This window comes from Pteronotus mesoamericanus, unplaced genomic scaffold, assembly GCF_021234165.1.
Source record: "Pteronotus mesoamericanus isolate MK-2021 breed Mesoamerican mustached bat unplaced genomic scaffold, CSHL_Meso_final contig_246, whole genome shotgun sequence".
NCBI lineage: Eukaryota > Metazoa > Chordata > Mammalia > Chiroptera > Mormoopidae > Pteronotus > Pteronotus mesoamericanus.
The window spans coordinates 3684976-3706394 of NW_026555104.1; positions in this window are offsets into that span (position 1 = coordinate 3684976).

Here is a 21419-nt window from a genome sequence, read left to right on the forward strand (position 1 = left end):
TGTAGGAATTTGAGCATAGTCATTGAGTTAAGAAAACATATATAGGGTCTGTGTTATGTAACTTTGGGATCTTCTTAAATATACAGTTGGAGACCATGGATGGCCTCAAGTGTCAGGAGTTACTAGTTTAAATTTTATTTTGTGGCAAGTGAAGGATGTTGAACAGGGTGGTTTTATAATCAGTTCACATTTACGGGAAGATTGGCTGGAACAGTGCATGAGACAGATGGGAAATGGGATAGACGTGCAGGGAGTGAGAAGAAGGAAGAAATTATTGCATTTGTCTGGAGGGTACATACAAGAGTCATTTCAGTGGTTGAAGTATGAGGTTTGATTCAATGTGGAAGACAAGGAAGATGGAGAAATGACAAACTCATTTGTTTCTGAGAGTCTGGGAAAATGGTGATATTGTTAACATAGAAAGGGAAGGGAGGAGGAGGAGGGAGTGTGGGGGACAAAGAAAAATGATCAGGCCCATTTTGTACGTGTGGGCATGATGTGTGGTACCAGTGGGACATCCTGGTGGAGATACCGAGCACACAGTTGGAAAGATCTAGTAAGGTAGTGCTGCTCAGATCCCTCCCTATGGGATCTAGTTTGTTACTAAATCTACATAGGCTAGATTTTTTCCTCATACTTCTTGTATGCAGTATTACTTTTTGCATTACACTCCTTAACATCTCATATAGGCTTTCCCATTTGGAGGTCTGTCCGGTGTTACAGTTAGAGACATAATGATCCTGACCAGCTTCTCTGTGTGTGTGTGTGTGTGTGTGTGTGTGTGTGTGTGTGTGTGTGTGTGTGTTCATTATAATTTAGTCTGTCAGGACACATACAATCCTTTAATTCATCTGACCTCCTAACCTGTAAAATATGGTTAATAATATAACCAGCTATGTATCTCCCAGGATGGTTGTATGTCTAAATTAGAATGTTGCTAAAATCACAAAGTGCTATGTAAATAAAACAGATCATCCTTGTACTCATCATCAGAAGTCCTTAATGGATGTCTTTAGTGTGATTTTTAAACCGATTCCTCTATTGCTTCCTATAAAATAGAAATCACCAAATGAGAACTTTTTTTTTGTCATTAGTCTGTGAATCATAGATTTATTTCTTCTAAAGTGACAATTAAAAAACAAAGAGAAAGAAAGCCCAACTGCATAAACACATCCATTTCTATTTTAAACTCAAAGTGCATCACCCAAACCACAAAACCCCAAATCAAATTTAGCTCCTTCCTAGCCCAGGCCCAACCTTTGGGCTCTCCCAGAGGTAAACTGCTGGGAAAGTGTCTGGGCTCCCAGCCCAGGCTTGTTTAAAGGGCTTTTTCCTCTCCCTCCCCGCACTCCCCACCAGCACACCTGTTTGCCGAGCCCCTTCCTCTCTTGTCCAGGCATTTTGATTCTGTCTCGACCACCTGTTAAGGATGACGCACGTTTAGCCCTACGCACATCCTTGCCTTGTTGCTGTCTTTAGGGCCCCAAACTGTGTTGATTCACCCCACAGGACGTTATATTTAGCCTTTATCTCTCGGTGGTTTTGTTTTCTTTCCGCCACCTTTTGACCTGAGAGCTGGAAATAAAGTCCGCCTTCCTTAAGGACGAGAAAGTTGTCAGCCATTTCCTTCCTGTGCACATGAAAGGCCTGCCCAGCAGAGCCTGGAAGATGCTGAAAATGTCAAAGCCCTGGGGCCTGAAAACACCCGCGCTTCAGGGCCACGTCTCACCTCTCCCCTGCCCACTCAGCAGAGTGGCTGCCTGCATTAGGCAGCTGTCCTCTCAGAGCGTCTTGAAGATGCTCGAGGGGAGTAAATAAAAGCAAACCACACTTCTCTCCTTTTGATCTCTGGGCAAATTTGAGTAGCCTGTGTACTTTTTTTTTTGAAGTAACGAACAGAAACTCACAGGCAAAGAGAGAAATGACTGCTTTAGGAATCAGCCCATATGAAACTCTAGTTCATTGGATTGGAGATGTAGTTTTTATGAAATAAGACATGGAAAGGTGCTTTGTAAATTGTAGAATACGAGGTGTATTAAGGGCTTGAAAATTACAGTTTGTTATCTCTGATTTTGAAGTGAATATATATGTATAGATAGTTCAAATAGGATGGAAAAATAAAAATGAGAGTGAAAAATTCAGGAGCTCCCAGCATCTTTTTTGATACTAGAATCCATTTTAGGGCTATTTTAATTCAAATAATTGCTTTTTGATGAACTTTTCTTAGGGGACTCTTATCAATATTACTGTAATTTATTTCTTTGTACATTTATTTTAGTGAACTTTTCTATCATTATCTTTCAGATTAAATTCTAAATGTGAAATTACAAGACTGAAAGGTATACATATGTAAAGTTTTGATACACATTTTCAGGCCATCCCTTAGAAAACTGTACCCCCTTACAGTTTCTCAGAAACTACATGAAAATTCCCATTTCCTCAACTCATTTGAACACAGAGTTTTATTTGTCTTTTTAATCTTTGTTACTCTGACTTTTTTTGCTATTAGGTAGCCTAAATATCTTTACAGATATTAGCTATTTATATTTTGTTTTTAGAGAACGCATTTTTTATCTTCTTCTATCTTTTCCCCTATGAGGTTACCTTTTACTAATTGGTACATAAGAATCATTTTTATTGGATATTAATTTTTTTCTCTTATGTATTCATGTATCATCCCAGTTTGTTATTTGTAGTTCAACTTTATGCTGTTTTTTTGTGTCACCATACATAGAATATGTGCCACATATTTTTCTACATAGCTAAAGAAACCATCATCAAAATTAAAAGGAAACCCACTGTATGAGGGAACATATTTGCCAGAGATAAATCTGGCAAGGGTTTAATTTCCAAAATATATAAAGAACTTATAATACTCAACACCAGAAAGACAAACAATCCAATTAAAAATGGGCAAAGGACCTGAATAGATACTTCTCGAAGGAGGACATACAGATGGCCCATAGATGTGAAAAAATGTTCAACATCACTGATCATCAGAATGCAAATTAAAACCACAATGACATAGCATTTCACACCTGTCAGAATCGCTATTTATCATTAATAAATCAGTGAACAACAGTGCTGGCGAGGATATAGAGAAAAGGGAACCCTTATGCACTGTTGGTGGGAATGCAGACTGGTGCAGCCACTATGGAAAACAGTATGCAGTTTCCTCAAATTAAAAATGGAACTGCCTTTTGACTCAGCAATTCCACTTCTGGGAATATATCCTAATAATCCTGAAACACGAATTCAAAGGAAGATATACTCCCCTATGTTCATTGCAGCATTATTTACAGTCACCAAGATCTGGCAACAGCCTAAGTGCCCATAACTAGATGAGTGGATAAAAAAGATGTGGTATATTTACACAATGGAATACTATGCAGCAGTAAAACTGAGGGAACTCTTACTTTTTGTGACAGCATGGATGAAACTGGAGAGCATTATACTAAGTGAAATAGGACAGTCAGTGAAAGACAAATACCGTATGATCTTGCTTATATATGGAATCTAATGAAAATGAACTAATGAGCAAAATAGAATCAGAGGCATAGTAACATGGAACAGATCGAAAACTAAGAAAAGGGGGCAGGGTGGACTGATTGAAAGGAGGTGAAGGGCTTAGCCAAAGAACATATGTGCATGACCCATGGACACGGACAACCGTGTGGGGACGGCCTGAGGGAGTGGGGAGGTGGTTGCATGGAGAGGGGGAAAGGGGGACAAATTGGGACAACCATAATAATATAACCAATAAAATATAATTTAAATTTAAAAAAACCCCAAAGTAGCTGTACCTATCAGTTTTATGATTTTGTTTTTGGTTTTTCTTTTTTATTATTATATTTTTAATTATATTTTATTGATTGTGGTATTACAGTTGTCCCAATTTTTCCCCCTTTGCCTTCCCTCCACCCAGTGCTCCCCCACTTCCTCAGGCAAGTCCCACACCATTGTTCATGTACATGGGTCATATGTTTAACTTCTTTGGCTGTTCCATTTCCTATACTGTATTTAACATCCCAATAGCTATTCTGTAACTTCCTATTTGTGCTTCTTAATCCCCTCACCTCTTCACCCACTCCCCCACATGCCTTCCCATCTGGCAACCATCAAAACGCTCTCTGTGTCCATGATTCTGTCTCAGTTCTTCTTGTTTGCTTAGTTTGTTTTATAGATTCAATTGTTAATAGATATGTACTTATTGCCATTCTGTTGTTCATAGTTCTGATCTTCTTTCTCTTAAATAAGTCCGTTTAACATTTCATATAATAATGGTTTGGTGATGATGAAGTCCTTTAGTTTTTTCTTGTTTGAAAAGCTCTGAATCTTCCCTTCGATTCTAAATGATAGCTTTGCTGGGTAGAGTGATCTTGACTGTAGGTCCCTGCTTCTCATGACTTTGAATGTTTCTTGCCAGTCCCTTCGAGCCTGCAAAGTTTCTTTTGAGAAATCAGCTGATGGGAGCTCCCCTATAGGTAACTAACTGCTTTTCTCTTGCAGCTTTTAAGAATTTCTCTTTATCTTTAATCTCTGGCATTTTAATTATGTTGTGCCTTGGAGTGGGTCTCTTTGCATTCATCTTGTTTGGGACTCTCTGTGCTTCCTCGACTTGCATGTCTATTTCCTTCACCAAATTGGGGAAGTTTTCTTTCATTTTTTTTTCAAATAGATTTCCCATTTTGTGCTACTTCACGTCTCCTTCTGGCCACCCCATCATGTGAATGTTGAAATGCGCAAAGTTGTCCCAGAGGCTGCTTATACTATTCTCACGTTTTTGGATTTTTTCTTCTTCTTGTTCTCATGGGTTGTTTTTTGCTTCCTTATGCATTGATTTGATTCTTGGCTTCATCCACTGTACTGTTTTTCCCCTGTAAATTTTTCTTTATTTCGATTAGTGTATCCTTCATTTCTGTCTGGGTCTTTTTTATGCTGCTGAGGTCCTCACTAAGTTCTTAAACATCCTTATACCCATGGTTTTGAACTCTGCATCTGATAGATTGCTTGTCTTCATTTTGTTTAATTCTTTTTCTAGAGTTTTGATCTGTTCTTCACTTGGGCCATGTTTTCAGGTATCCTCATTTTGGCAGCTTCCCTGTGTTTTTTTCAGTGTATTAAGTAGAGCTGCTGTGACTCCCTGTATTTGTAGTGTGGCCTCAGGTAGTAGGTATCCTGTAGGGTCAAGTGGCACAGCCTCCCCTATCACCCAACCTGGGTACTTGAGGTGCACCCTCTGTGTGGACTGAGTATACTCTTCTCTTGTAGTTAAGCCTTGATTGCTGTTGGCAGGTCAATGGGAGGGATTTACCCAGGCCAGTCAGCTTCAAGGACTGGCTGTGACCACTGACCACCAACCTCTGCCCTCTGTGTAAGATCAGCTGTGCAGCATCATGGTAGTGGTGCTCTGCCTGGTCTGTAGCTGTCCACTGGATGTGCCAGCTCTGGGGGGTTCCAGGGTGGTGCAGGCCAAGGTCAGCCCCCGCCTGTGTTCTTTCTGGGGCCATCCTGCCTGAGCTGTAAAGCAATCTGAGATGGCTGCCACTTGTGCTGGGCTTGGAGTTTCCCAGGTGAAGCCAAGCTGTGAATCTAGGCTGGCTGCTGCTAGTGCCAGGCCTGGGGCCACTTAGCAAGAGGCATGGGGGCTGGGGGCTCACCGAGGCCAGCTGTTGCTTGTTCAGTAGGATTTAGAAAGTTGTGAAGCATGAGCCATGACCATCATTCATATGCAAAAGTCATCGTTAACAGCTTGGGTGGGCTCATAAGTTGGGTGATATGGAGCCTCAGGGGACCTCAGAGGTGGGGCACGTGGCAAGTGTTAGCCGTTGATGGAGTCTCAGATATGGCACCTGCCTGCTGGCTCTGTGGCTCTGTGGGGAGAGGGTTCGGAAAAGGGACAGTGGCCTCTGCCTGCCTTTCTTTCTCAGAGAAAGCTGACCCTCAGCTCTTGCTTTGATGCCAGACACTTCAGTTCCTCCCTTCACGCCCCTGGTGCCTTTCAAGCTGCTTCCCTGGTGCTGGAGCTCAGAGGGAGTGAGTCTGAGTAAGGCTGTGTATGGGTCCTTTAAGAGGAACTGCTTGGGACTCCAGAAATTTCTTCCACTGACTCAATATCCACTGATTTTTGCATCCAGAAGTGGTAGGGACCTATCTTCCTGGCATTGGCAGCCTTGCTGAGGGGCCTGGTGTGGGGCTGGCACTCCTCATTCCCCAGATATCCCTTCTGAATTGTTACCCACCACATGTGAGTGTGGGACCAGACCATTTTGCATCTCCATCCCTTCTACCAGTCTGGATGGGTGTGGTTTCTTTAATTCCATAGTTGTCAGACTTCCATTCAACTTGATTTCTGACAGTTCTGAGTGATGGTTGTTGTATAGTTTAGTTGTAATTTTGGTGTGGTTGCGCGAGGAGGCTAGCCATGTTTACTTATGCTGCCATCTTAACTGGAAGTCCTTTTTCTGCTTTTTGTTTTTTATTAGATGGGTTTTCCAGTTGCTGAGTGCAAAACTAGCTTCTAGGCAGGTTTGGAGCTAGAAAGAACAAATTTAATCCTTTCTGTCTCATATTGGCTGAGATGCAAAGAGGTTAAGTCAGTTGCCAAAGTTCGTAAATGAGAATGATTAATATCTATTGCATGGCATCATTCAATGAGACAAAGCGGACTTAGGAGTTCAGGGCTCAGCAGTGGGCTTGCCAAGAATGAGGGAAAAGGTCCTGGTTTACATTCTCGCTTCCATCTCCAAAACGAGCAGGGCACTGAGTTGGTTTAGTTCCTCTAGAGAGGAGAATGCCTGGGCAGAGAAAGTCTCTTTCACAGGTCTTGCTTCTAATTAAAATTGCTAATCTGTTCTCTGCTTTAAAATCTTTTTTTTTTTTCTGGAAAATAAAGAGATCATTCCATTCCTGTGTCTTCATAAATTATAAACTTTTGAAAGAATAATTAATCTATGGCAAAACGAAACTCTCCTCATTAACTATGAACTAAAATAATTGAATATATCATGTGAAGATTTCAGGCTAAACAGAGAGAAAGGAGGAATTCTGAGAATCTAAGAAGATTCTTGGGAAAAGGGGCCTCATTGGAACTCCCTGTAGAAGGAAGCTCAGACAGTTTTCTACCAGTTTATCACATCCAGGATTGCTTTATTCTATTGAACACTAGTTTTAGTCATTCTTTAGACAGCAGAATGGTCTCTGAAGCAACATCCATATTCATTAACATGTCTAAAGTTTTAGGTTGCATATTGTGTAGATGGAATAAAATATGAAAAGATAGTTCATTAGCATGTTTATTTAATTTCATCATCCTGTATCTACCTTCATGTTTTTATTCTCCCCAATAAATAGTAAAGTTAGAACTTTCATTTCTTTACAAAGAAACAGAATATCCAAAGAGGTTAATTTTCTCTGCCAAGTGTAAATTTTGAAGTACTCTTCAGTTATGTCTGTATGCGCAACACAGTGGAAGGAACAGAGCCCATTAACAAGGTAATCTAACATATAGGAGCCCACCTTTGCTTTGCTTATCAGAGTATCTAAAATTGACATGGTTTTTTCAGCCTGAATTATACAAGGCTGTTGAATCATTTCTAACTAATTTTGTGTGTGTAGGAATAGTCTATTTTAGGGGTCTATTCTTAATATCCATAATTAGATAAGCTAATGTATAAAATATTAATCTTTGCAAGATAACTCTAGTTTCCAATTTTTTAATAATCCTTTTCTGCTCCTCATATAATAGAATTTAAATTTCACAAGCTTATTTGAAACCATCATGTAGGTAGGATTAAAGATAAATTCAGTATCTTTCATTAAAAACTAATCCAGAGGCAGTATGGACATGGTTTTAAAAGACTAGAGAACAAATGATCATCATAATAAAACAAATTAATTATTAATAAGTAATCAGATATTACATGAGTGTCTAGCCTTGGTCAGTTGATTGATTCATTCAGTCAGTGCTCAGTCTTCATTTAGTACCTACTATGTATTAGATACGATTCTAGATACTGAGGATAGAGTGCTGAGCAGGTAAGATCCCTATGTACATAGAGTCAGAGCTGAAAGGAAAAAGAGCTAACGCACAGGAGATTGCATAGACAAAAGATTTTAGATACTGGTGAATGTATGAATAAAACAAATGGGAGAGGTTAAGAGATTGTGACTGGGGTAAGGAAAGTAGTAGAGGAGCTGCAATATAGGTTGGACAGGAAAGAGCTCTGAAGAGGGGACCATTTATGCTGGGACATGAGTGATGGGGGATATGAAGAGGTGGGGAAGAGTTTTCTAAGCAGAGGGAACAGCTAGTGCAAAGGCCCTAAGGCAGGGATAAGCTTGGTGGTTTTATGTTGAATGTTTAATTTTATGTGTCAATTTGGCAAGGCCATGGTATCCAGATACTTTGGTCAAACTCTAGTCTAGATGTTCCTGTGAAGGTATTTTTAAGAGGAGATTATATTAAACCAATAGACTAGGGCAGATTACCTTCCATTATGTGGGTGGGCCTCATGCAATTGATTGAAGGTCTTAAGAGAAAAAAGCCATGTCCTCCCAGGATAAGGAAACTCTGTGTCCAGTCTTTGTCCAGTCCAGGCTTTGGACTTGAGTGGCAGCATCAGCTCTTTCCTGGGTTTCCAGCCTGCTGGATCCTTCACATTTTGGACTCGTGAATATTCACTATTGTGATTGTAAGGCAAGACTAAAACGGCAAAAGTGAAAATGGGAAGAAATGGTGGCTTTGGTAGATCTTGAAGGTACTGGACTGCTGGTCACAGGACTTGCTCCTGAATTGGATGTGTAAAGTGAGGGAAAGGATGGAATCAAGGGAAATTTTTCTGCTAGGCACTGTGGTAGCACCTTTGTGTGTTACCCCTCATTTTCACAATAATCACTACCACTTTGTGTATGAGGAGAGCAAGACTCAGAAGAGCTAAATTACTTGCTTAAGTCACAAGTCTATTAGCTTACCACGCCTGTAGATTTTCTAAGGATTGTTTGAAACCACATGGCAAGCACATAGTTTTCAGTGGGTGTCTGTCTCATGACTTGAAGCTGGGGCTGGGGGGAAAGATGGATTGCTGCAGTATCTCAGCATCTTATTGATCAGATGTAGGTCAGTTTGTTCTACTCAATGCTGAGCCAGCTTTCTCGTCATCTTGTTTCTCTTATTCTTTCTTTACCTCTTTCCCAGTCAATGATTCTTCACTTGTTTCTATGTGTTTTAGTGGCTACTCAATTTCAATTTATTGACACATGTGGGTGGTTAGAAAGTTTCCACAATGATATTGATGATATATGCCTGCAGGAAGAAAAGTGAGAAAATCTTTGGTCCACTCTGTGCCATTTTACAGTAGTTCCCCCGAAGCCATGGTTTTGCTTTCCACAGTTTTAGTTATTTGCAGTTACAATAACTAAACACAGTTTTAGTTATTTGAGGTCAGCAATGATCCAAAAATACTAAATTTCACCCACCATTGACACCATCTACTCTTTACATAAACATCGTTATGGCTCGGTGATCCAGGATCACATGAAAGCAAATGATCCTGCTTCTGAGATGTTGCCAGAAGGTCAGTAGCAGCCCAGCGCTAGGTTACAATGCCTGCGTCACTCACCTGACTTCATCTCCTTGCAGGCATTGTGTCGTCTCGCGTCATCCCAAGAAGAGGGCCAGAGCAGGACAAGAAGGTGTTTTGAGAGACACTACATTCACATAACTTTTATTACAGTGTTTTGTTATAATTCTATTTTATTAGTTTTTGTTGTTAATTTCTTACTGTGCCTAATTCATAAAGTTTGTTGTAGGCATTCATGTATAGGAAAAAATGTACATATGGGGTTTGGTGCTGTTTGTGAACGTTAGAACGTATCCCTCATGAATAACAGGGAACTACTGAACCCATTATGTTATTTAGTCCTTCCATGTATCTTACAGTATCCATACTGTCATTCCTGTGTTATAGAAGAGTAACCAAAGTTTTGATGGAGTGAAGTAATTTATCTCGGTTCATAGAAATAACAATGGCAAAAGCAGGATATGAACAGAAGATATGCTAGAACTCTTTCAACCATTACATGCTATCAGTGTTTTCTTGCTTTTTCTACCTTTTTCCTAGACTCTCTCCCTTTTGCTGGTTTCATAGTACAAATTTTCCCATTTGTTATTCTAAATGTTTATTAAAAACATATTCTAATTAATAAGTCACAAATCTAATTAATAAGATATATTCCAGTAAGAGTGTGTGTCTGTGTGCATGTGTGAGAGGGAGGGAGGGGAGGGAGCGAGAGGTTGATTGATGACTATGTGCCTGGGAAGGTGAAGTTTAATTTTAAAAACAATGCCTGCCTAATGGTGGAGTTACACGGAATGCGGTCTCTGCTTCTGTAGGGAAACCTTCCTAGGAGTCTTTGGATCAGAAGGTAAGAGGGACTTTTAGTTATTTTTAAAGACTTAACATCTTAAAACCACAATCATCTTCCCTAGAGTTGTAATTTTTATACCACAGGATCAGTTGAATTTCAAGGCAAAGCTTGTTTCACTTCCTTTGCTTCAGAATGACATTAGTCCCAGTAAGAATTTTCCGTTCAGTTAATCTATTTTTTTTTTTTTTTGAGTAATGGCGTTCCATCATTTTTACCTCTTTTTGAGTAAACATTCTCAGTATTTCCTTCTTATGGTATCCATTATATATAGTGGGCAGTCTGTTTGGGAATCACTCTATAATTCTCATGTTTACCTGAATTAAACAACCACCTCAGCACAACAGACTATTATTAAGGACTTTCAATCAAAGGAGGGAAAATGTTCAAGCCTTCACATCCTCATTTATGGCTTTCTGAAGCAATATGCCATTTAAAGTAGACTTTTAATTTTATTTATTTTTGAGTCCTGTTAATTTTCTAGGTGACCTCGGCATGAATGAACAGCATGGGCCAAAAAACTGTTTTTTTCCGGCTTTCAGACGTCAGATCACTTCCTTTCACACCTTGGAATGTCAGAAATTTATTAACTTTTTTTCTCTCTGAGATGTTTTTCTCTTACAGTATTATTATGGTGACAGTGGTATTTTGTTTACTTGTTGCTGAGTAGTTTTCCAAACTCAGTTACAATAGAAATATAAAGCTGACCCCACCCTGCTCCTTCTACCGCCCATCTCATCATCGAGAACAGCAAAATCAACTCTTGGAATCACTTTTGTCGCAAAGAAGTTTTGCATGAACTATCTCAAAGGCTAGAGATTTAATACCAAAGTGGATCATGACATTCCTAGTGTTTGCCTTAGGATAAGAACAGGGATTAAATTCTCCCAAATTTGGTTTGGTCACTGTATCATGAAGTAAATTTGATATGTTCCATGACCTATTATCACTTTCATTCCATTATCTATTAAATTCCGTTATCTTATAAAAGCGGTCTTGGTAGACGGTTATGGGTTTTGACTGAACAAAAGCCGTAGGGATTTGGTGGCAGGGATATTTAGTGCTTGGGGAGTGGCAGTGCTCCCCCGCCTCCATTCAGCCTCACGTGCATGTCAGTTGCTGCCACTGACCAATTTTAGCAAACAGATGGGAGCAGAAGTGATCTATGCTACTTTCATTCCTGGCCAGAAACGTTCTTTCCTGACTGTCCAGCTCTCTCCTCCCATGCAGTGGTGGCCCTGGGAGCTGAGAGGGCAGCACCATCAGGTCGAAGATACCTGGCGAGAGATTTCCTGGGGAGAGGTCTGCATGCATTGGATTCATGAGCAGGAAGTGAACATTTGCCATGTCCAGTCACCCGTACTTTGGACTTTCCTTGTTCCCTTGCCATAGTGTAAGTTAATTTATGAGGCATTTTTCAAATTTGTTTGATATCAGAATGATCCATTATTATGCACGTTCTAAACATTGCCTTGGAAATTACCCTATATGTAAAGATTTCATTTCCACAATCTTATAATCCTTATTCCAGTAATTTAGATATATGTCTGGAAAAGCTTTGGTTGCAGTGCTTGGTAGTAGCTCTCTGCAAAATACTCCCGTTCGTTTGAAATGATCAGACAACCCCAACAATGTGAGAGCTGAGAAGGAGGAAACGTAGAAGAAATTTCTCATCATTACGCATATTGTGCACAGTACAGAGTTAGAGGAACATTTATGGGTATTGTGCTGGAAAAGCATCATTTAGAAGTATGGCCTGTAAGAAAGCGATAAACAGTTTCATTCAAGTTGGTCTTTGGAAGTGAGCCCCGGAGGAAATTTTGTCCTGATGATCTACCCCCAGGTTACTTTTATGTCTTACTCCCTCCTGTCTGCCACACTCCTCCCTGTCCTCTGGAGGTACATGGCATTCGCCCATGTGGGTTGCACCCCCACAATTCATTTCTTTTCTCAACTTCTTTTGAAAACATTTCTCCAGTGAACACCTAATTAATTAATTAGTGAACTGCTCATTCTTTTGCTTATCAAACATTAACTGAATGCCTTTATTGTGTCTGGCCGTAGTGCCAGTGGTGGGTTACATGCCCAGTAATTATTCTGTTCCATGGATATTTGCTTCCTTTTTCCCTTTAACTGTTTAGTTGGAAATTATTTTGAACTTAGAGAAAACTTGCAAAAATTGTATGAGTGTTCCCATGTACTCTTTACCATGTTCCCCAAATATTAAAAGTTTACCACATTTATCACTCTTTCTTTTTCTGAACTTTCAAAAACAAACATGATGTCTTTATTCTGAAAAACTTCAGTATACGTTTCCTAAAAATAAGGATTCTTTTTCATACTTCTAGTAAAATCATCAAAATTAGGAAATTAACATTGGTTTAGTATCATTATGTAGTTGAGTAGTTGGCAAGTGTGGCCTGCCATCTAGGCTTATAAATGAAGTTTTATTGGAACACAGCCACACTTATTTGTGGATTGTCTATGGCTATTTTCTCCCTATAATGTTTGAATTAAACAATTGTGTCAGAGGCCACATGTCCTGCAGAGCCAGGGATATTTACTATTTGGCTTTCTAGAGAAAAAAATTTCGGCCCTTGATCTAATTAATAGATCTTACCAAATTTTATCACTTATCCACAATATCTTTTATTGCAAAACACAAAAAACCCTAAGGTTTCTAGTATAGTATCCTACCCATGATCACATGGTATATTGTTATGTCTCTTTATTCTCCTTTACAATAAAACAGTCCTTCAGTCTTTATTGTTCACAACCTTGACATTTTTGATAAATATAGGTAATTTATTTTATACACCATAACCTCCACTTCGGTTTGCCTGAAGTTTTCTGCTTAGATTCATGTTATACATTTTTGGCATAAATACTCCAGATATGACCTTGTGTCTCAGTGTAACCCTAACAGGAGACTTGTTGTCCACTTTGCCTGTTACTGGGGGTGTTGATTTTGATCCTTTTCTTTAAGGTGGCATCTTTCAGATTTTCTCCATTGGAAAAGTACTGTTTCCCTTTGTTTAATAAGTACTTTGAGGGAAGATACTTTGAGTCCATGTAAGCATGCTTTTTATTTCTTATCAAACTTTCACCCAGTAATTTTAGAATTCACTGATCATTTATCTATGTGACAATTATTTTAATGGTGGTTGCCAAAAGTTTTAAAATTCTTTTATTCCTCTACATTAATTTGTTTGAATCTTATTGGTAGAAAGAATTTTTCCTTATCCATCCATCTATCCATCCATCCATCAGTGTGGGCTCTTGGGTTTTTAATTTTATCTTGTGGTTTATAATCTGTTGCTAGCATTTTTTATTTTGATGCTCAAAATGTTTCAGGACTTTTAAACAATAACTCATTAGGGAATAACTTGAAATACTAGTAGGCAAGCACTACATCTGTTTAGCCATTGCTTAGTATAGTGCCTGGAAATATTTGGTATTCAATAAATATTTGTTGAATGCAGTTCCTAACTCAAAAGAATAAATCCCTCAGTGTAGAGTGTTAGATATTGCATTAGGCTTGGGGAAGACATAGTTTGGAGTAGTACTTCAGTACCTTTCAAATATTATAGTCAGCTTGAATAGACACCATGATACTTTTTTTTCTTTTTTGTTTAAGTAGTGAGGCTTAGTTATTTTTTAATTTAATTTTCTCACTTTTGAGACTCTAAAATGTCCTTACAGGTTCTTCCCTAGACACATTCTAGTTTTAACTCAGTGGGAAAAGTTCTGAATTCCCTCGTGGTCTAGAAACTACTTAGTTTTATCTTAGTACTGGAAAGTGAATATCCCTAGGGATTCAGGAAGGGTCTTTATGTGGATCTAGAAAAAATGATTCAAAGTAAAAGCAATTATGTGTATTTTCAGATCTCTATTTTTGAAATCTATAAAAGCTAATCACAAGACTCATTCTAGGAAACCACATTCCCTGATACAACACCACCCCTCTTCCGCCTCATTTTCTTTCCTAATTTGCCCACGAGAGAAAAGTTACTGATCACGCTCTGAATTTTGCTGTTTTGGTTACCATTTGTGATCTGCCCTTGAAATCAGTGAATGGGTTGGGGTGGAATGGGCTGTTTGGAAGTGATAGGACTGCTGCTCGAGACTGACTGTGCCTGGAAGGAAGCTGTGAGTAGTGAAGAGGAAATAGCTGAGGCTAGCTTAGAGGAAGTGTAATGGGTGATAGCTTCCCTCTTCCCAAGACAAGTCTTTGCTTTTACTGTCAATAACTTGATAATGTAGAGGATACAACCTTAGTAATTCCTTTCCTTAAGTAAGTGGCTTATACAGGCATGCTGCTTATTTCTTGGCAGTTATTGGAATGTCCGACTTGGCTTTAGTGGGACTTCCAAGTGGTCAGTTTTTATACCTCTGTGAGCCTCTGTCTACCTGCTACCCTCCCCAGTCTGAGCGGTTGGATTGGGCACAGGTTGCTCTTCCCTTTGGTTCTAAGGCACAGCAGAATAGAACCAGTAGGGTTAGGTGCCTAATTAAAGGACCTTGCTTGCTGATTAGCTCATGGATTGCCATTGAGAGTAAAAGTAGTCCATTGTGTCTCAGTTTTGGAGATTAATTATCTGAGGAGCTAACAACACTTCTTTGTTTAGAAGGAGAGTTCCAAAAATTACTTACTTGGTTTGGGCAGCTAAATCCAAGTTATTCTTGGGAGCAACATGACCATCAGATATGTGCAAGGCAATCTAGAGGACAGTGTATAGTGTGACGCATTTATTCATTGCTTTTCCCAGCAGGGCTAGGCATTGTACTTGACCTGTGTCTATAGCATCTGACTGTGGGAGCTCCATTTAGTAGCTCAGCTGCCCACCCCCTGCCTTCTTTGTGTTTTTGTTTTCCTCTGTCTGAACTCTCCTTCAGCAAGAACTCTGCCTCCCTTTTGTGTCCTGTGGCCCATCATATAAATGGCCACACCGCATTGTGACCAACCTTGGAAACTGCAGCCCAGGTGGGAGATAACCTTTGACAGGCTCCCTCTTATTCTTCAGCAGCCACAGTCCCACAGGGGCAGCAGGAAGCTGCTTCAGCAGGCCGAGCCCTGCGGAGAGGGCGATAACAGCAGGAGAAGCACCTGGTAGCCGCGGCACTTCGTCCAGGAAGAAAACAGGATCTAAAATATAAACAACATCCTCACAACGCAAGTGAGTGCGCAGCTCACGCCCAACTTTGTGTGACTCTATTCTTTCAAGGCTCTCATGAGAATCTTTATTGAAACAGGAAGGTAGTTGTGAGATGAAGTGAAGTTTCACGATTTCTGGTAGACATCATAAAAAATTTTATTGTTGCTCTTTTATTTTTAAGCACATGAGTATGAGCAACTATGCCCTGTCTACAATGTGAACTTGTTTTTAGCTGAATGAAAGGTTACATACCTCAGGACTGAAACTGTTTTAAAAGGAAATGATATTAATTGGAACAAAACAAAAAGAAGAAAGGGTTTTGATGACCTTATCTCCCCAGCAGTATCTCCTCTGAAGCAGATCTTATTTCTTTTAAGCACTAGATTGACAGCAAATGATCACTTTTATTAAGTCTGTACTACTCAGGCATTGTGCAAGGTGCTTCAAGTGTATTGTCTCACTGAATACATGGGGAAGCTTACGCGCGGAGAGGCGAGGTAGTTCTCCTAGGGCCCCCTGGCCAGTAAGTGGTGGACCCATGGGGTGCCCAGGTCCTCTGGCTCAGTGAGCTCACCATGCCTGCCCCTCTTCCCCTCTCCTCACTGCGCTTGCTCTGCAGCAGGCACTGTGTTACCTCCATACTCCCTGTAAAGCCCCTGCACTTGGTGACTGAAAATCTGTGATCACTATGCTAATTTTGTTTATTAATGTCATCATTCTCTCGTTGTACTTTCAGAATACCAAAATACCAAAGAAATGTCATTCCCAAAGCCATTTTCTTATTGCAGGGCATTCAGTGCTCTTACATGGTTGTTTTAAGGGTCACACCTAAGGTCTTTTTCCTGTAAATGGTCAGGAAAAATAACGTCTCTACCTCAGAATCTCTCTATACTCTTTTTGTTTATTGCAAGGGGAAAAAAACCAGGAAAAAGAGGAGTTGAGAAGGTACATGTCAACATGTGCATCAGTCTGGCCTCCGAGTAGGCATAATCTTCCTTAGTTTCGTGAGAACTTCCATAACAGACGTTCCTCCTGGTTCTTGTTCTTCACCCCTCCTTACAGCTTCAGTTGTTGCTTTGCTTGGATTGCTACTGGCATTTCTGGAAAGATTAAAAATGTCAAGAGACCACAGCTTTCAGAAGTAGATCTCTCTTGAAAATGCACCCCTGCCTGCGCTCATTAGAAAAGCTGCAGTTTCATACAATAGCTCGTTTCACTAAAAATAAATTGGAGCAAAGAACCCAGTATTTTTCAGGCTCATGGTAAGCCCTGTCTTGTCACAGTGTTCTTTATGTTATTCATTTATTTCTTCATGCTGCAAATGTTTACTGAGCGTACAGCACACGCCAGGCATTGTCCCATGGCTGGATGCAGCAGCGGGAAGCCACTGTCCTCTAGAATCTTACACTCCAGCAGGTTAGTTAGTACGGGGCTTCTATATTATAAATACTTAATAGTAGATTGAAACTACAAATGATGCAAAATGACAATAATAAACATATAATTGTTTTGTTAAATTTTAACAGGCAGTGGGTCAGGCACTTCACATGTACTAACTTCTTCATCCTTACCAAAAACTTTTATGTAGGTTTTAACACACAAAAATGATTCATTTTATGATTCAACCAAATGTGATTAGTGTTCCCATTTTAAAGATGAAGAAAAAGAGAAGCATAAAGAAATTGACAGATTTGCCGGTGTCGTTCAGTTGACTGGGCATCATGCTACAAACTGAAAGGTCCTTGGTTCGATTCCTGGTCAGAGCACATGCCTGGGTTGTGAATTTGGTCCCTGGTCAGGGTGTGTAGGAGAGGCAACCGATTGATGTTTCTCTCTTACATTGATGTTTCCCTTCCTTTCTTCCCTTCTCTCTAAAAATAAATAAATAAAAAAATTTTAAAAATGAAATTAACAAGTTTCCTGGACATTACCCAGATAAAAGTGTTGGAGCCAGGATTCAAGCCCAGGGTACCCTGACTCCAAGGCCACACTCTCAAATACAATGCTGTACTGAAAGGCAGAACTTAAAATTACATATGACCAGATGAATAGAATATTGTTTTTTCAAAGAAGATTGGCAGCTGTTGATATAATCACTCTGGATGTTAATACAATATGGCTAGCTCCCATTGCTTAATTTTATTTTCATCATCATCTTCAGATGACAATAGCATTTAGTCCTTAATTATTTCCAGGTGCCAAGATAAAGCCTGGAGGAAGAGCTTCCTTTCATAGTTAACCCCAGTGAATCATTGATCCTTTTTCCTATAACTAGGAATTATTTTAAGCATCCACCTTCCAGGGAATGCCTTGGGGATTGACCTAACTGTCAGTCAGTCATATTTTGCAAGGTTTCATTAACTCACCCCCTTTGACCTTCTGCAGGGCACATCACCAAATCGAGTCTGTCTATGAGAGGGTCCTTGTGATGTTTTTACATAGGTGGGGTGTGACCGGTCCTTGCAAAGAGTCAAGGAGCCTCAGCTTCCTGCAGGAAATCTGTGACTGAATCCAGGACCTAGAGCGGAAGCATTGAGTGTATCGTGGGAGAAAAGGAAAGCAAAGTGCTAAAGTTGTTACTCTGAACAGAGGATATTGGCTCATCCTGCAGAAAACTTCCTGTTTAGCTAGTAGAGTAGGAAACAAGATGAAAAACACCCCATTCAATGACTATTGTGTACATAGCATATTTCTAAACTTTCATTACCTTGGGCAGGGCTTATTCACAAGAGCTCAGTTTCCCAAGGTGGAGAGTTGTAACAGAATCGCACCCAGCCCCCTATCTTCCTTGTTTTGGCGGCCACACCAAACCCTTGTGTCATTTGTGTTGGCTACTCCTGGGCCTGCACTGTATCCTAGGCTGGACTTTCTCCTGGAATGAACTTCCTTTAGCTTCCATTAAACACTCTGTAGACGGATTCAGAGAATGCAGTTGAAGCATTTTTGTTCCAACTATCCTGCCCCCTCCAGGGGCAGGATGTGGGATCCACTGGTCGAGCAAAGAGCAAAAAACATTGATGGTTAAATGAAGTTAAGTGGCTCTTTATGCTTTTCATTCCCAAACACTTTCAAATGGAAGAATAAGACCAAATTCAAGCAGAAAAGTTGAGTTCTAAGTTCTTCAAAAGTTTAAGCATTTAAGGAAATTTCAGATATTTGGGCAAACACATTTCAAATGGTGTTATGTTGTGTTATGTTTTACTTGTTATATATTATGTTGTGACAGGAAGTTGTTATGAATAAAGACCTTCTTAGTTGCTTTTATAATTTATCTGATTAGATTGCTTTGTGTGAAATGAAGTAGAAATGGTTAAAGTGGGAAAGAATGGGAAGCTAATGTCTTTTAATTTATGCTATCTAGATTTGCAAGTGCATCTGTATAACTAATGGCTGTTCATGGGCTGTTTAGCCATCTTCCCTCTAGAATGCCCTTCATCTTCCCTCCTCTTTCCACCCTCCAAATTAGGACGGCCTCGTAATCATTCTCATTCTCTCTCCCCTTGTTATATTTTCTTCTCTGAAGTTTTTCTGATTAAAAAAACACTAGCAACAAATAGGTAGTTAAGGTTAGAAAAGCATTTGCCATATAAATCAGTAAGGATGAAAAATGTGTTTAATCTGTGGTTTGTCTAATATCCTAGTCTCTCTCTATTCTTTTAAACAGCATACATTGGAACATAAATACGGTTTAGGAGACAGCACTGTGATGGTACCACTTCTGTAAGATAACATTTAGTTGTCTCCTAAGACCCTTTCATGTATAGCTTTATATATTTCATTTAGCTCTTAAGAATGCTGTGATGATTTATAATAATAGTAATACTAACAAGAATATTCCCAGTTGTTGCATTCTTACATATCCTCTGCACAGTGTTAAGTGCTTAGAATGAATGTGCTATTATCCTGGCCAGGTTCAGTGTTACCTTGTAGAGTTAACCCTTCCATTGCTGAATGATGATTTTGATGACCTCATCACAGTGACCTTCTCTATGTACTTCCAATAGCTATTCATTCAATGTTGTCCCATCTCTCTGACAGTAATCCCATTCTCTGGCTGACTCCTACAGAACGCTTGCTATGCTTGCTCTTCTGTCTCATGTGACCTCTAGTCCTTTGAACATCTCTAATTTTTCTCTGCAAACTCTCTTTGGTCTTTATTTTCCTTCCTTCCTAGCGTGGATTCCACACTTCATTACTCAGTGCCCTAGAAACATTTGCTCTGGTTGTCTTTCAGTTGTTGCTTGACCTCACATACACAGAACTGAGTTGTTAGTCCATGCAAGGTTCCTGCATTCTTTAATGTTATTTATATTATTTAAATACTTTCCCTATTTTTTTCATCCTCAATTCGACCCATAGTACCCACACTGTTATGTTCGACTATATCCTCCCACTCCAGCTTCCATACATTAATTTTGACTTGAGTATACCCAACTTCCTAGTCAACAGGGCCATTCTCTTGCAGTTTCCTCTCCCTGCAGTCCCCGGGGAGCTTTCTACTTTCCTTTCCTTAGGTCTTCAGTCAACTGTCACCTCTTTATTGAGGCCTCTCTGAGCACCATATTTCAAATTGTAGCCCTTTCTACCCCAACATTTTTATCCCTATTCCACCTGCCTAGGACTTACTGTTATTTATTTACTTACTACGTTTATTTGTCTTGGTCATTGGCTGCCCTCTTTCTGATGGTCACAGCAGCAGTTGCCTGTTCCTTTCATTTCTGTGTTCTCAGTGTCCCTTGCAGTGCTTGGCACAGATGATAGGATCTCAGCAAATATTTATTGAATGTGTGGATAAAGATTTCCCAGTAGTGGGTAGCATTGGACTTTCTGTTTTTGCCTGATGGTATCTCATTGTTTCAACTTGCATCCTTCTGATCACTAACTTTTGAGGGGAAGCATCTTTTCATATCTCTTTTACCTATTTGTATTTCCTAACCCGGCAAATGCCTGTTCACATCTTGTGCGTCTTGAATTTTGTATTTTTTTCATGGCTGATTTCTAAGAAATTTTCAACAAGTCTAACTAGTAATTCGTGGTCAGTTTTACGTTGCAGGCTTCTCTAAATTCTTGGTGAATGCTAATCTTCAGTCAGCAAAAATCTCTCATTCTGATGCAGCTGTATATATCTATGATAAAAGGCAAGTCAGATTATATAATTGCTCTGATGAAAGTCATTTGATGAGTGTTAAGTCCTTAAAAATAACGATTAAACTTCTTTAAAATGCTTCAAAGTCTACCCTTAACCTAGTTTCTTACTGCTCTCGCTCCTATTCTTTGCTCTTTGCTACCATGATGGTGTTATTTGTCTTCTAAATCAGGCCATTTTTGAGGTGAAGTGGGAACATACTATGTTAAAACAGTTGACATAAACAGGGACTGTCTAGGTAACCTGGGACTGGTCACCCGAACCGTATGGGACTTCTTTTGGTTTGTTTGAACTTGACAGTATCTCTGGGTCTTTGCCCATGTATTTTCCTTTGTCTTCAACATCACTTCCCACTCCACTGTCTCTTGGATGACCCCCCACACCCATCTTTCAGGTCTTAGACCAATCATTATAGAGGCCTTTCTAGGGTGCAACTCTTAAAAAGCTTTGTATTTTTATTCTTTCATAATACTCGTTATATTTTTATTATCCTTCTTACTTAATGGCTGACTTGTGCCCACCTGTAAATTGCAGGAGGGCCGGGGCTTGTCTGCCCTGCTCACAGCTGCCGCCCCCGGGCCTAAGGGAGTTTTGGGCACAGAGTTGGCGCTGAACTCACACCTGTTAAATGATAAAATGTTCCTCTTCACAGCACCTCTCTGGGGTGGATATTACTACCCTCAATTTTCGGG